The sequence below is a fragment of the Phyllobates terribilis genome, unplaced genomic scaffold (assembly GCF_046119375.1).
Source record: "Phyllobates terribilis strain yellow unplaced genomic scaffold, ASM4611937v1 Scaffold_5__5_contigs__length_657084704, whole genome shotgun sequence".
Lineage (NCBI taxonomy): Eukaryota > Metazoa > Chordata > Amphibia > Anura > Dendrobatidae > Phyllobates > Phyllobates terribilis.
The window spans coordinates 495,114,087-495,129,376 of record NW_027362765.1 but is presented as its reverse complement, the minus strand read 5'-3'; positions in this window follow the sequence as shown (position 1 = coordinate 495,129,376).

Sequence of the window (15,290 nt, the reverse complement as noted above, 5' to 3'; positions counted from 1 at the left end):
CTTATCTGTCCCCCCCCACCCAGGAAGGTAGGAAGCCAAAGTGTAAAGAATTACACTAACCAGAGAAACACGGGGCAAAGATAAATAAAAGTAACAATCATGCAAAATACACTCACCAAACAACACAGTGCAGCACAGGGGAGATTAGTAAGGAGAAACCAAATAGGAGGGGATGGGGATGTGCACAGAAAACAAAACTCCAAGCAACAATCTCTTGAACAAATCTTCAAACACCAACTCCAACCACAAACTACACCTCCAATTCCAAACCAGGCAGTAAGAGCTACCACTGGCAATTCATAAGTGCCAGAGATGAGCTTATATAGCAGAGGGGAATGGCCAACACTGAACAGCTGAGACAATCCATGTAGGAAAGCTCCAGGAGCTTCAATTAAACAAATTAACCCTTGCACTGCCAGCAAGGAAAAAACCTGCATTGATTATTAAGATGGCGAAGCACTTCTAACCAGTGCTGGAGTTTGTGAAACTAGATGCTGCAAACTTCTGACCGCTCTCTGTCGCGGTACCCCGTGACATTAGGGGCTCTGAAAATGTGATATGGTATCTGCTATCAATTCCAGGCAATTTTGCGCTCCAAAAGTCAAATGCTCCTTCCCTTCCGAGCCCTGCTGTGTGACCAAACAGTAGTTTTGCACCACATATGTGGTATCAGTGTACTCAGGAGAAACTGCACAGGAAATTGTATGATACATTTTCTTCTGTTACCGTTTTGAAAATGCAAAATTTGGGACTAAAGCAATATTTTTATGTAAAACCGTAAAATTGTATTTTTTTCCTTCCACATTGCTTTAATTCCGGTGAAGCCTCTAGAGGGTTAATTAGCTTCTTGAATGTGGTTTTGAGCAGTTTGAGGGGTGTAGATTTTAAGATAGTGTAAATTTTGGTATTTTCTGTCACATAGGCCCTTCAAAAACACTTCAAATGGGATGTGGTCTTAAAAATGTTTTTGTAAATTTTGCCAGAAAAATGAGAAATTGCTGATAAACTTTTAATTGTTGTAAGTTCGTAACAATAAACAAAATTATAATATTTGTAATAATATTAATTTATTTATAATTAAAATACTTCTCCCCAGGCAGGAATAACCACTCTACATAAATGTTATTACTTTTAGTCAGAAAATATATAGATTTCTTTATTTCAAAACATATAAGTTGAAAACCTGTGAAGTTATAACTATGATTATAATATGGATGATCTCTCTTTTATTTCCCCTTTATCCCTCTTTCCCCATTTACATTTACCTTTCCCTTCCCCCTTTTTTTTGTCCACCTTTTCCTTTCCTCTTTCCCCTCCGAATCTCTTTCCATGTTCTCTTCTTTGTTTTTTTTATGTTACAAGTTGTTTTTATTAAGGTTGATGTAACAGTATATTACATTTTATTTTCCCTTTCCCCTAGATTGTAAAAATCCCCAAATAAAAAAAATATTAATACATTTAAAAAAAATTATGTTTCAAAAATGATGTTGATGTGAAGTAGATATGTGGTAAATGTTATTTATTAACTATTTTGTGTGATATAACTATCTGGTTTAAAGGTATAAAAATTCAAAGTTTGAAAATTGCTAAATTTTCGATTTTTTTGTCAAATTTTTAATATTTTCATAAATAAACTCAAGTCATATAGATCAAAGTTTACCATTAACATGCAGTAAAATATATCACAAAAACATTGTCAGAATCACTGGGATCCGTTGAAGTGTTTTAGAGTTATTACCTCATAAATTGACATGGTCAGAATTGAAAGAATTGGCCTGGTCCGGAAGGTGAAAACAGGCTGGCGGGTGAAGGGGTTAAGTTGGATTTCCTGAATTGTGCCACGAGCAGTACCTGCACCGCTCCCGTAACTTTAATCTTCTAAACCCTCTAAATGCTGGGATCGCCAGCGATCACAGCTTTTATAATAACAGGAGAAACAGAGTACGTATAGGCATAAAAACAGTATAGCTTTATTAAATACCAAATATAAAAAAAAACGGCCACCAAGGGTGGCAGTATGAAGTAGATAATAGGTTACAAAATGCAGCACATAGTAGTGTGTATACAGAATATATATACTTTGAGAAAAATTTCCTCAAGGAGAAAGAGGAAGGAAAGGCAAGCACAAAAAGTACAAAAATAGCACACACCATACATATGCACAGGTCCGCACAGATGTACAGATGAATATACAATGTCAATACAGATACAAATATCGCTTACCAATTACAATTATAGATAGGAGTAATGGACAGGCCAAGGGCCAGGAGAAATAGAGGTACCAGGTGGCCCCAATAGAGCCTCGACGCGCGTTTCGCCCCTTAGCTGAGGGCTTTCTCAAGAGGCATAGATGTGTAGGAGATCAGGACCTTTCTAAGGTCTGATACCCGGTCACGTGACCGCATCGTAGGTCACGTGACCGGAAATCAGGAAGTGATCAGTACCAAGCGGCGCATGCGCCGGACGCCGAGTATTGTCGGCGCGGGCAGCGTCCGTCACCCGGCAACGCGCATAGCGGAAGCACATAGTATGTGCCCCGGAAGCGCGTGGCTAGGAACAAGACGGCCGTGCCCGGGCCGAGAACAGCGTACCTCCGGCGCATGCGCACCACAAACTGAACACCAAAGCAGAGAGTTGCCACTAACAAAAGGAAAACACACCACGGGAGATGGACAGGGATCGGGATAGAGGGGACATCATTCATCTCACATATAATATAGTAAGGTACAACATGAAATAATTAGTAAAATGTAAAAGTTGTAAGAAAACAGACAATAGTGTCAAACATATAGCGGATATCCAAGTGTCCAATATGTAACATCAGTCCCATAAGATCCAGTCTAGTCAACGCGTGGGTCACAGGATGTTTTCCTTTGTATGTTGTATCTTGGCAACACAAGAAGAGAAAACAAAGAAATAGAAGAGATAAAAAATAAAGTAAATAAGATGAAAAACACACACCAAAATAAAAACAAATTACAAGAGTTAAAAACAAGGGGATCAAGGGCCACAAAAATAAAACATAGTAGCATAACATCTAAGGCGGAGAACGATCCGTGGAGGAAAAATCATCTCACAGAAAAGGAGCGAAGCTAAGTGTCTCGTTAAGGCCTAGGGGAGACATGGTTTTCAGACGTATGATCCATTTTGTTTCTTTTTGGCCAAGGATCTTAGTCCAATCACCACCACGGGAACCAAGCTGTAGAACATCAATTCCACGCACCTTCAAAGATTTTGGGTCACAATTGTGTTTTTGTTGAAAGTGACGTGGGATAGTTTTTAGTTCCCGTGGATCGGCCACCGTTTTTGCTGCGCCAATGTCGCGCACATGCTCCCGTATCCTCACCCGTAGCTCTCTCGTGGTAAGTCCGATATAGATTAAATTACAAGCACAAGTTGCGTAGTAGATTACATTAGTTGAAGCACAAGATATAAAATAACGGATTTGATAGTCACGGGAGCCATCGGATGAGGAAAAGGAGACAGAGCGCACGGCATTGGCGCAGGCCAGACAGCGTCCGCAGGGAAAAAACCCGAGTCTTGGTCCACGGGACCCGAACGGGTTGGTTGGTGGGGGAATGTAATGACTCCGTGTCAACATGTCACCGAGGTTATTGGCTTTCCTGGGTGTCATGAGTGGATACTCCCCCACAAATTCGCGTAGGGAGGGCTCCGCACCAAGAACGCTCCAATGTTTGGAGAGGATCCGCCGCATCTCCCCCCACTCATGATTGAAGGTGGAAATGTAGCGGATCCTCCCCGTATCTCTCTTCCTACCACAAGGAGTTGAGTATAATAATTGATTACGAGGAGTAACCCTCGCCCTCCTATAGCCACGGCGGATGCATCTATTGCTGTATCCTCATTCCTGGAATCGTCGAGTAAGATCAGCTGACTGAATCTCAAATTGAGAATCAGTTGAGCATATGCGCCTCATTCTCAGGAATTGTCCCACCGGGACGGCACCAATGGTAGAAGTGGAATGAGCAGAAGAAGCATGAATAAGGGAATTTGTAGATGTCAATTTACGAAAGACATTTGTCTGTATATAACCACCTTCATCAATTTCCAAATAAATGTCCAAAAAGGACATTTTGGATTGATGATAGGTGTATGTAAGCCTAATTCCCCATTCATTTTGATTTAACCTGCTCATAAATGCCTCCAGCTCCTGCACTGAGCCCCGCCACAGAAGAAAAATATCATCTATATATCTCAGCCATGTCACGGCCAGGTCGCTACCCTGGACACCCCCATCGCCAAAAATGTCTCTTTCCCAAGCTCCCAGGAAGAGATTGGCGTATGAGGGTGCACAGGCCGCTCCCATGGCCGTGCCACGTCGCTGAAGATAAACAGTGTCCTTGAATAAAAAATAATTATGATGCAGGACAAAGCGCAGGAGCTCGAGCAAGAAATCACCAGAGGGGCCGTCCAGGTCGGAACCCCGGAGGAAGAGGCGCACTGCCTCCAGGCCCAATTCATGTTGGATACATGTGTAGAGGCTTTCAACATCCGCCGTGACTAATAAGGTCTGATTATCCACAAGGACCCCGTCGACCCGTCTCAGGACCTCCGATGTGTTTTTAATATAGGAAGGTAAGGTCTCCACTAGTGGGCGAAGATGATTATCAATGAAGGTGCAGATGGGGCCCACCAGTCCACCTATACCAGACACAATCGGACGTCCCGGTGGGTAGAGGGGGTCCTTGTGGATTTTAGGAAGTAAATAAAATGTAGCTGTACGAGGGAAGCGTACCGTTAGCGCCTCCACCGTTTTTTTATCAATAATATCCATTTCACACGCCCGGGCTAGAATGCCTTGGAGGGTGGAGGAGAAGGAGGCGGTAGGATTAAATGCCCGCGCCGACAATACTCGGCGTCCGGCGCATGCGCCGCTTGGTACTGATCACTTCCTGATTTCCGGTCACGTGACCTACGATGCGGTCACGTGACCGGGTATCAGACCTTAAAAAGGTCCTGATCTCCTACACATCTATGCCTCTTGAGAAAGCCCTCAGCTAAGGGGCGAAACGCGCGTCGAGGCTCTATTGGGGCCACCTGGTACCTCTATTTCTCCTGGCCCTTGGCCTGTCCATTACTCCTATCTATAATTGTAATTGGTAAGCGATATTTGTATCTGTATTGACATTGTATATTCATCTGTACATCTGTGCGGACCTGTGCATATGTATGGTGTGTGCTATTTTTGTACTTTTTGTGCTTGCCTTTCCTTCCTCTTTCTCCTTGAGGAAATTTTTCTCAAAGTATATATATTCTGTATACACACTACTATGTGCTGCATTTTGTAACCTATTATCTACTTCATACTGCCACCCTTGGTGGCCGTTTTTTTATATTTGTATTTAATAAAGCTATACTGTTTTTATGCCTATACGTACTCTGTTTCTCCTGTTATTATATCTAATGTTGAGTAGGCTTGTGGTAATTACTAGCCATGTATTTTCTAATTGGCGTCTTGCCACGATTATATAAAAAATGAAGGCCCTTCTGTGCATGATCACAGCTTTTAGTAGCCATGCAGAGGGAGCAAACCCCCTCTGCTCTCCGATCGGCGCCCCCCCAATATTATCATGGTGGCCCGATTGTTGCCTGGGTCACCTGATCTCATCATGATGACTTCCCAGTTACCAGGCTCTAGCAAGTTAGCTAGATCATGCGCAATACATGATCTAACTATCTTGTGTCAGTGCAGAACTGACAGTTACAAAGCTTAACACAGCACCTGCATTGTTATGCTTTATAACTGCAATCAGGCTGCAGAAAGTGAAAGTCCCATAGTGAGACTAAGTAAATAAGTTAAAAAAGTAAAAAAAAAATGTAAAAATGTTCTTTTAAAAAATCACAAAATAATGAGAAAAAATAAAAATATATTGTACTGGTAAATTTGTAATTTTATGCACATTTTTTTTATACAAAAAATACATGTTTGGTATCACCGCATCCAGAACGACCTGCCCCATAAAACTGTCATGCTAGTTAACCCCTTCAGTGAACTCCGTAAAAAAAAAAAACGAGGCAAAAACTATGCTTTTTCATCATGCCGCTGAACAAAAAGTGAAATAAAGCCCGATAAAAATGTAAATAAAAATGGTTCGCTGAGAATTTCATTTTGTCCCCCAAAAAACAAGCCACCATACAGCTCCATCAATGCAAAAATAAAAAAGTTCTATCTCATAATACAGCGATGCAAAAATAATTATTTTTTCTATAAAATAGTTTTTATTGTGTAAAAGTGGCAAAACATAAAAAAAAGATATTAATGTGGTATTGCTGTAATCATACAGACCTGGAGAATAAAGCGGTCTTTATTCAATTTTACCACATGCGGAATGGTATAAAAAAAATAATAATAAATTGCTTGGTTTTGTTCATTCTGCCTCCCAAAAATCTGAATAAAAAACAATAAAAAAATGCTATGTGATGAAGATTGTACCAATAAAAACGTCAACTCATCCCGCAAAAAACAAGCCTTCACATGACTCTGTCAGCAGAAATATGGAAAAATTATTGCTCTCAAAATATGGCGATGCAAAAACAAGTTTTTGCAAAAAAAAACCCATTTTTTAATGTGTGAACCCGATATAAATCTGGTATCACTGTAATCACACTGACCCGAAGAACAAAGTGTCTAATCACTTATACTGCACAAGGGACGGCGTAAAACATAACTAAAATTAATTCTTCACCTACTGTTAATTTGTTCATTCTGCCTCCCAAAGATCACAGAAAGGCTCGGCTCACATTTATCCTGCGCTCTGCGCTGAGAGTTTAATTCGGAGTTTCCATGTAAATCTCTGAAAGACGTGATTCAGATGGAATCCCGGGTGGAAGATTCCCTATAATGAGGCAGATGGAAGCACTGTGGACTCTTTGTGGCCTATGATCCAGAGGTGTCTGTCTTCTTAGGCGTGCAAAAAGTGCCATTGGCCACAGTTTTGTGCACTTCTGAAAAGGAGAACACTGCTGAACAGACGCTAGTCAGAGTCCAGAGTAACTCTGCTGCCTCTGCTGCCTTCTGTTCTGCAAAACCACAGCTCTATTTCTCTGGCCTACACCAGACTCTTTTAAACAGATATATTGGTGTCTGATCAGTCAGGGAGACACTATTACAGTTTTTTTTACGGCAAAAAATGCCAAAAGCAGGATAATACAGAGATTTGACCCGTGGAACTGTAAAACCACAGTTCTATTTCTCTTGCCTACACCAGACTCTTTTAAAAAGATATATTGGTGTCTGAACAGTTACAGACACACTCAATTTTTTTGGTTGGGGGGGGGGATACCAAAAGGTTAATAAGACACGTATTTGTACAGTCTGACTGAGGAAAAAAAAAATACAGGATTTAAATTTTTTTCCTGGCCCCTGAGACTGGGCAATATGTCTAGCAATTTGACCAACAGGAGCACACAGGACTGTAATGCAGCGTTTGCTGGTATAACCACTGCATCTCCTATACAGTCTGCCTGCCTGCCTGATTTCTGGGATGGATATTAGTCCTGAGAAGGACTGTTTGCTTGATTTGGCAGGCTTTAGAGACCCTACACTACCTATTTCGCACTATATATCTTTCCCTAACTCAGCAGCACTCTCCCTACACTGTCTGATCCCGGGCGACTGTGTCCAAGATGGCGGCACCTGGTTTTAAATACTCGAGGTGATGCTGTGCGGCCAGTCAATCACTGTAATGCCCACAAACAACATGGCTGCGGAATTACAGTGACTGGCTGGCAATCCTTGCATGTTCATTGGCTCTGTAAAGATCGCCAAACGTGCAGGGCGGAGACCCGAGCTCCCGCCCGAGTAACTCGGAAATTCTCGGTGCTCGCCGAACATCCCGAGTAGCAAGATGCTCGGGCGAGTACCAAGCAGTATCGAGCATACTCGCTTAACACTAATAATAAACAAATCAGTAGCAGGTGAAAAATTGGTTTTATTTATTTTATTTATTTTTTACGCTGTTCCTCGTGTGGTATAACTGATAAGATTACTTTATTCTTCGGGTCAGTGCGATTACAGCGATACCATATTTATATCGGGTTTTTATGACTGACAGCTGTCACACACTAAAAGACGCTTTTTTTTGCAAAATCTAGTTTTTGCATCGCCATATTTGGAGAGCTATAATTTTTCCATATTTCGGCCGACAGAGTCATGCGAGGGCTTGTTTTTTGCGGGACGAGTTGATGTTTTTACTGGTACCATTTTTGGGTACGTGACATTTTTTGATCGCGTTCTATTCCGTTTTTTGGGAGGTAAAATGAACAAAAAACAATTCAGGAATTGTTTTTTGAGGTTTTTTTATGACGTTCTGCTTGTGCTAAAAGTGATAAGGCAGCGTTATTCTTCGGGTCAGTACATTTACAGCGATACTACACTTATCGTATATATTTTTTTTTATGTTTTGGCGCTTTTACACAAAACAATTTTATAGAAAAAATATTTTTTTTACATCGCTTTATTCTGAGAGCTATAACTTTTTTATTTTTCGACTGATGGAGCTGTATGGCAGCTTTTTTTTTGCAGAACAAGATGACGTTTTCAGCGGTACCATTTTTATTTCCATTTTGATTTTTGATCACATTTTATTCCACTTTTTTTTGGGCGATATGATGAAAAAGCATAGTTTTTTGCTCCATTTTTTATCTATTTTTATTACGGTGTGCACAGAAGGAGTTAATTAGTGTGATAGTTTTATAGATCGGGTTGTTTCGGACACGGCGATACCAAATATGTGTACTTTTTTTGTTTTTGCAAAAATATACGGATTTATTGGTTTAATATTTTATTTATTTATTTTGTGATTTTTTTTAACAGTTTGAAAACATTTTTTAGACATTTTTTTACATTTTTACTTAGTCCCTGTATGGGACATTAATTTTTAGTTTTCTAATCACTGTTCTCATGCAATGCAATAGACATGTATTGCATTGCATGAGAGCTTTGCTGACAGTTTCACACTGTCTGTGTCTCCTGCTAGACTTCAGCTGCAGGCTGAAGTCTAGCAGGACTCCGTACATGGCAGACCCGGAGGCGGTCATGTGACCTCCGGCTGCCATGACAACGGAAGGTCCTGTCAGACATCAGGGGGCCGTCGGAGAGGTATGTGGACGACCCCCTCTCCTTTCACTATCTTCTAAATGCCGCGATCACTATAGATTGCGGCATATAGAAGATAGCAAAGGGTTAACATCATTGGGACCTGATCCAATCAGGTCCCGATGATGTCCCCTGTCAAAGCTGTCGCTCTGCACCGCACCCGTAGCGATTGCAGGACCCTGGGGGTCCTGAGAGCTGCGGGACCACCGACCTTTTATAAACGTCGGAGCTGCATAGAGCCCAGCAAGCGCCGACGTTTATGTACAGTGGGCGGTCGGGAAGCGGTTAAGGGCACAAAAAATAAAAGTTTGAAAATTGCAAAATTTTCACAAATAAACGCAAGTCATATCGCACAAATTGCTATCATGAAGTACAATATGTCACAAAAAAATTCTCTGAATCAGCGGGATCCGTTGAAGTGTTCCAAAGTTATTAACGCATAAACACTGGTCAGAATTGAAAAATTTGGCCTGATCATAAAGGTGAAAACAGGCTTAGGGGGTGAAAGGGCTAAAAAAGTTGCAATTGATGAATTCATTGAAAATAACAGTAATGCCCAAACCTCGCCCACAATGGTGAATAGAAAGAAAAACAGATGAACACATAAAATAAACTTTGAATCTGGAACTTTATTTTTCAGATTAGGCGCAGTTAATGTCCTTTAAGATAAGTCTGTAAGTAACATAAATGTATGATGCATCAGATCCCAACAGTCGATTTTCAACAAAAGCCTATATTGAACTCCACAATGTTAAACCTATAGATTTACAAAAAAAAACTCAAACTGCATTTTGTTTATGTCCTACAGAGGCTTTGTGTACTGAATGCAGCATATAAATGAAAATTTTTATTTTTATTTTTATCTAGATAAAGGGTTGCATGGTAAATAAAATAGCAAGACGATAATTTTGGAACATAAAATAACATTTTTTTCTGAATTCATTTTCCAAAACAAATATTGTGGGATTCACAGGGTGACAGGAAATAAAAGCAGCTAATGGATGCGGCAGTGAAAAATATGACTTTGCTGGAACATTTACTGTCATATTTTCAATGCACAATGTACTTGGTGCCCGTCTGCTTTTTATTCACCGGGCTTAAATATTTACAGAGAATGAAGTTCCTTTTTATAACCTTTACTTCTCTTCTTAAGTCAAGATAAATTAGATTATAAAAAAAACCTGCATTATGTTTCTAAATCTAAATTCAAATGCTGTGTGTTAATAATGTAACAACAATTTAAAAATGCTTTTTTGATAAAAAGGTAATCTGTAACTAGAGGTCTTCAAAATAGCTTTCTTCTGCAAAGGTAGTAGCCAGTAGGTCATGATCCCTCATGAGAACAGCTGCATTTTTCTGTTGTGTTTTTTCTGCGTGTATCTGCACCAAAGTACATAATAGCAATCTGCACTGGTTATTACGTATCTCGTGCATTTTTTATGCGTTTTTCCCTATTTTTGGTACAGTTTTAACACAGCGGTTTTTATGTGCTTTTAGTGCAGAAATTTTGGGATTCTGCGCTTAAAAACAAAATTGATCTTCTCAGGCTTCCGTTGAAGTCTATGGATAAAAATAATGCAGCAATGTTCAACAGATTAGTTGAATGCACATTTGGCATGAGTTTTCATGAAATCACATCCCATTTCCTGAAATTATAAAATGGGACAGATTTTTTTGAACAAAATGCAGCATTAATGCTACAAAAGGAATATGGCTTTAGAGGAACACTATATATTTTTTAAAGCAACCCTCCATCCCCAAACTTAAATGTGTCTATACCTTTCCATGTATAGTCACAATACCTGGTGCTCTCCATCCTGCGGCTACTGCCTTCATGTATCAGTTTGGCAACCCGCTGTCCTCTTCTCCAAACCGGATGCTGCAGAGGCATTTGAAGCACTGTGGAAAGTCTGATACATGTCTCCTCTGCCATTTCTCTGCTGCAGGTTGAATACATCACAACCACCAATATCGTCATTGGTACTGTTCCATCCCACACCAGTTGTAAAGCAGAGGAAACATGGTTCATTCAGGATTCTCATAATGCTCTCTATGCTTTTTCAGTGTCCACTTTGGAGACAAGGATATTGATCTTCTAAACTAACAAAGGAAGGCAGCGGCTGCAGAATGGTATTATGACTATAGATGGTGTATAGTCAAAGTTTTATAAATATATATAAATAATATTTAGCAAAGAAAAAAACATTTTTGCTTGTTTTTTTTCATTTCACTATGCCCATGGCTGGTCTTAGCTATGAGTGACCTGTGTGAATGGACAGGTAGCCGGCTGCCAGACTACAAACCCTGAAATGGTTAGAAGACGTGCCATAGGATGCAACATATGCACATCAATGCCATTTACACATTGCTGGGAATTATGATCATTTTATCGGGCTCCTTTGTGGCACTTTTTCAGGCAGATTGCACCTGAAAAAGATGCCATGTGCACATACCCTAATAAAGAATTTTTATACACACACACAGATATATATTTAGTTGTAAAAAGTCCTCTTTTTCTCTGAAGGGGCAATTTGCATATAAAAATAATTTAAAAATTTGTAAAAAGAAATTTGCTTTGTGTTGGGGCCTCCAAGAAAAGAAGAGGAGGATGACACACATCAGATTTCCAAAGGCTCATCCTTTTGTTCTTAAAGTGATGGGCTGCTACCAGAAGAACACAGAGAACACAATAGTGCTCAGCCAAGCTGAGCCTTCCTGTGTATGAGGGCTCAGGAGACAGCCATGAGCAAAAGTATCTCATCCAACAGCTATCTAATGATTATGGAGGGCTCAAAGTTTGAAAAATATCCCTTATGAATAAGATAGGTGATAACTTCTGATCACTGAGTCTGATTGCTGAGACCCCCACCAATTCTCCAAATCCTCCTTTCAATAAAACGGGACCACTTGAGATAACCAAGCGCAGCAATTGACTGTTCTTTGGCAGTTCTACTGCGATTGAATGAAAGAGAGGTCCTCTTGCCCGACCTCTGTTCTTTTCAGAGACTGCCCAAAAGAGCCACATTCTTAGAATTGATGGTGGTCTCAGTGACTTCCCTTTCAAAAACTTTATATAAAAATTTTGCATTTCTATATACTAAATATACAAATAAAGGGATATTATGTAATGTTATTTAATGCTGATACAGTCGATCACTATAATGACTGTGAAATACTTTACTTGCCCTTTCTCTTAGGATTAAATCTGCTTACTAATACTGCTGAATCAAGGTTGGTCATCCATATAATAGGTGTGTTCTTAAGCATACCTCCCAATTCCCCCAATGTATGACTAAGAAAGAATATAACTGCCAGATCTCCAACCATGGGGGTAATTTATAATCCCCCCACACCAGTTTTCTGATAAAAAAAAGTTAGAAATTACAGCACATGCCAGAAAGTGGCATACATTTGCATAAGTTAAAGTGCAAATCTACACCAGCCGATTGACATTTTATTTTCTGGCATATAGACCGTAGCAGATGTGTCACGCAAGGTGTGGGAAAGACTCGGTGCAATACGAAGGGAAGAGGGGAAGGAAGAAAAAGCACTAGGGAAAGGGGAAGTGCAGACCCCTAGGCAGATCTAATAATACCCTGCCTACCCTACCGTCCCTATATTGGTTTCACACCAATCACCAAGCAGGAAATCTAAGCCCTGTATATCCTTAGGCCCTGTACAGGCAAGGGGAGGGATGAGCACTGGTCAGGCCCCACTACAAACTAAAGACAACAAGGAAGACAAACAAAGGAGGTAACTTAGCTTGAGCAGACACCAGAGAGGAAATGCCAACTGTTCTCCAAGGGAACCAGAGAAAAAGCTAGCCAATTGCTAGTGCTCCAAGCTAGAGCCAAGGAACATAGAAATATCATCAGCGGTTCCCTGCAGGAAACTGAGGGTTTTTAACTCCCCTGCAAGGGTGTGTTAATTGACAGCAGGAGGGAGGTCACCCTTGGGTCTAAAAGTAAGAAGGATTAAGAAGGCATCTGCAATGCCAAACGCAGTGACCTTCTGCAGCCATAACCAGAGTGACGGTCTATAACACCTGACACACCCGTGACAGTAACCCCCCTTTTTCGAGTGGCCACCGGACACTCTGGACCAGGTTTCTCAGGATAAGAGGTGTGGAATGCACGAACCAACCTGGGGACATTCACCTCTGATGCTGAAACCCACATAGAATCATAGAATCATAGAATGTAGAGTTGGAAGGGACCTCCTGGGTCATCTGGTCCAACCCCCTGCTCAAAGCCGGATTCACTAAATCATCTCAAACAGATGTCTGTCCAGCCTCTGTTTGAAGACGTCCATTGAAGGGGAACTCACCACCTCTCGTGGCAGCCTGTTCCACTCATTGATCACCCTCACTGTCAAAAAGTTTTTTCTAATATCTAATCTGTGTCTCCTCCCATTTAGTTTCATCCCATTGCTTCTAGTCTTTCCTTGTGCAAATGAGAATAAAGATGATCCTTCTACAATGTGACAGCCCTTGACATATTTGTAGACAGCTATTAAGTCTCCTCTCAGTCTTCTTTTTTGCAAGCTAAACATTTACAAATCCTGCAACCGTTCCTCATAGGACATGGTTTGCAGACCAGTCACCATTCTGGTCGCTCTTCTCTGAACTTGCTCCAGTTTGTCTATGTCTTTTTTAAAATGTGGTGCCCAAAACTGTACACAGTATTCCAGATGAGGTCTGACCAAAGAGGAGTAAAGACCGATAATGACTTCACGTGATCTAGACTGTATGCTTCTGTTAATACATCCCAGAATTGTATTTGCCTTTTTTGCTGCTGCATCACACTGTTGACTCATGTTCAGTCTATGATCTATTAGTATACCTAAGTCTTTTTCACATGTACTGTTGCTTAGCTCTATTCCTCCCATTCTGTATATGCTTTTTTCATTTTTATTGCCCAGATGTAGTACTTTGAATTTTTCCCTGTTAAAAACCATTCTGTTGGTTGCTGCCCACTGCTCCAGTTTATTTAGGTCTTTTTGAATCCTCTCTCTCTCTTCTCTAGTATTAGCTATCCCTCCTAGCTTTGTGTCATCAGCAAATTTAATCAGTTTACCCTCAATTCCTTCATCTAAATCATTGATAAAGATGTTGAACAATACAGGTCCCAGGACGGAGCCCTGTGGTACCCCACTTGAGACATTCATCCAGCTGGATGTGAAGCCATTTACAACCACCCTTTGAGTCCGATCACTAAGCCAGTTATGAATCCACCTAACAGTTGCCTGGTCCATTGCATACTTGGTCATTTTTTCAATAAAGATGGTGTGAGATACTTTGTCAAATGCTTTGCTGAAGTCAAGATATACTATATCTACAGCATTTCCCTGATCCACCCAGTCAGTGATTCTGTCATAGAAGGAAATTAAGTTAGTCTGACATGACTTGTTAGTTACAAACCCATGCTGACTCTGGTTAATCACTTCATTCTTATCCATGTACTTACCTACATGTTGTTTAATAATTTGTTCAAAGATCTTTCCTGGTATAGAAGTCAGACTCACCGGCCTATAGTTCCCTGGGTCCACCTTCTTCCCCTTTTTGAAGATAGGAACAACATTTGCTCTTCTCCAGTCTTCTGGGACTTCTCCTGTTCTCCAAGAATTTTCAAAGATTATGGAGAGTGGTTCTAAAATTTCTTCTACGATCTCCTTCAGTACTCTGGGGTGTAATTCATCTGGACCTGGAGACTTGAACTCATTTATGTTAGCTAAATATTCCCTCACAATCTTTCTGTTTACAGATAACTTGGATTCTTCTATTCTTTTAAAACGACAGTGAAGATCAGTTGATGATACATTTTCTTTCTGAGAGAAAACAGATGCAAAATAGGAATTAAAAAGTTCGGCCTTCTCAACATCCTCTATTACCATTTCTCCATTTTCATCCTGTAAAAATCCTATAGCATCTTTGACTTTTCTTTTACTTTTGACATACCCCCAAAATCCTTTTTTGTTGCTTTTGACATCTCTTGCAAGCCTTAATTCATTGTCAGCTTTAGCTAACCTGATACGTGCCCTACAGGATTTGCAGACTGCATTATAATCTTCTTTAGATATGCCTCCCTCTTTCCATTTAATAAACATTTCTTTCTTTCTTTTTAGCATGTGTTTAAGTTCTGTGTTCATCCATCCTGGTTTCCTTAAATGCTTC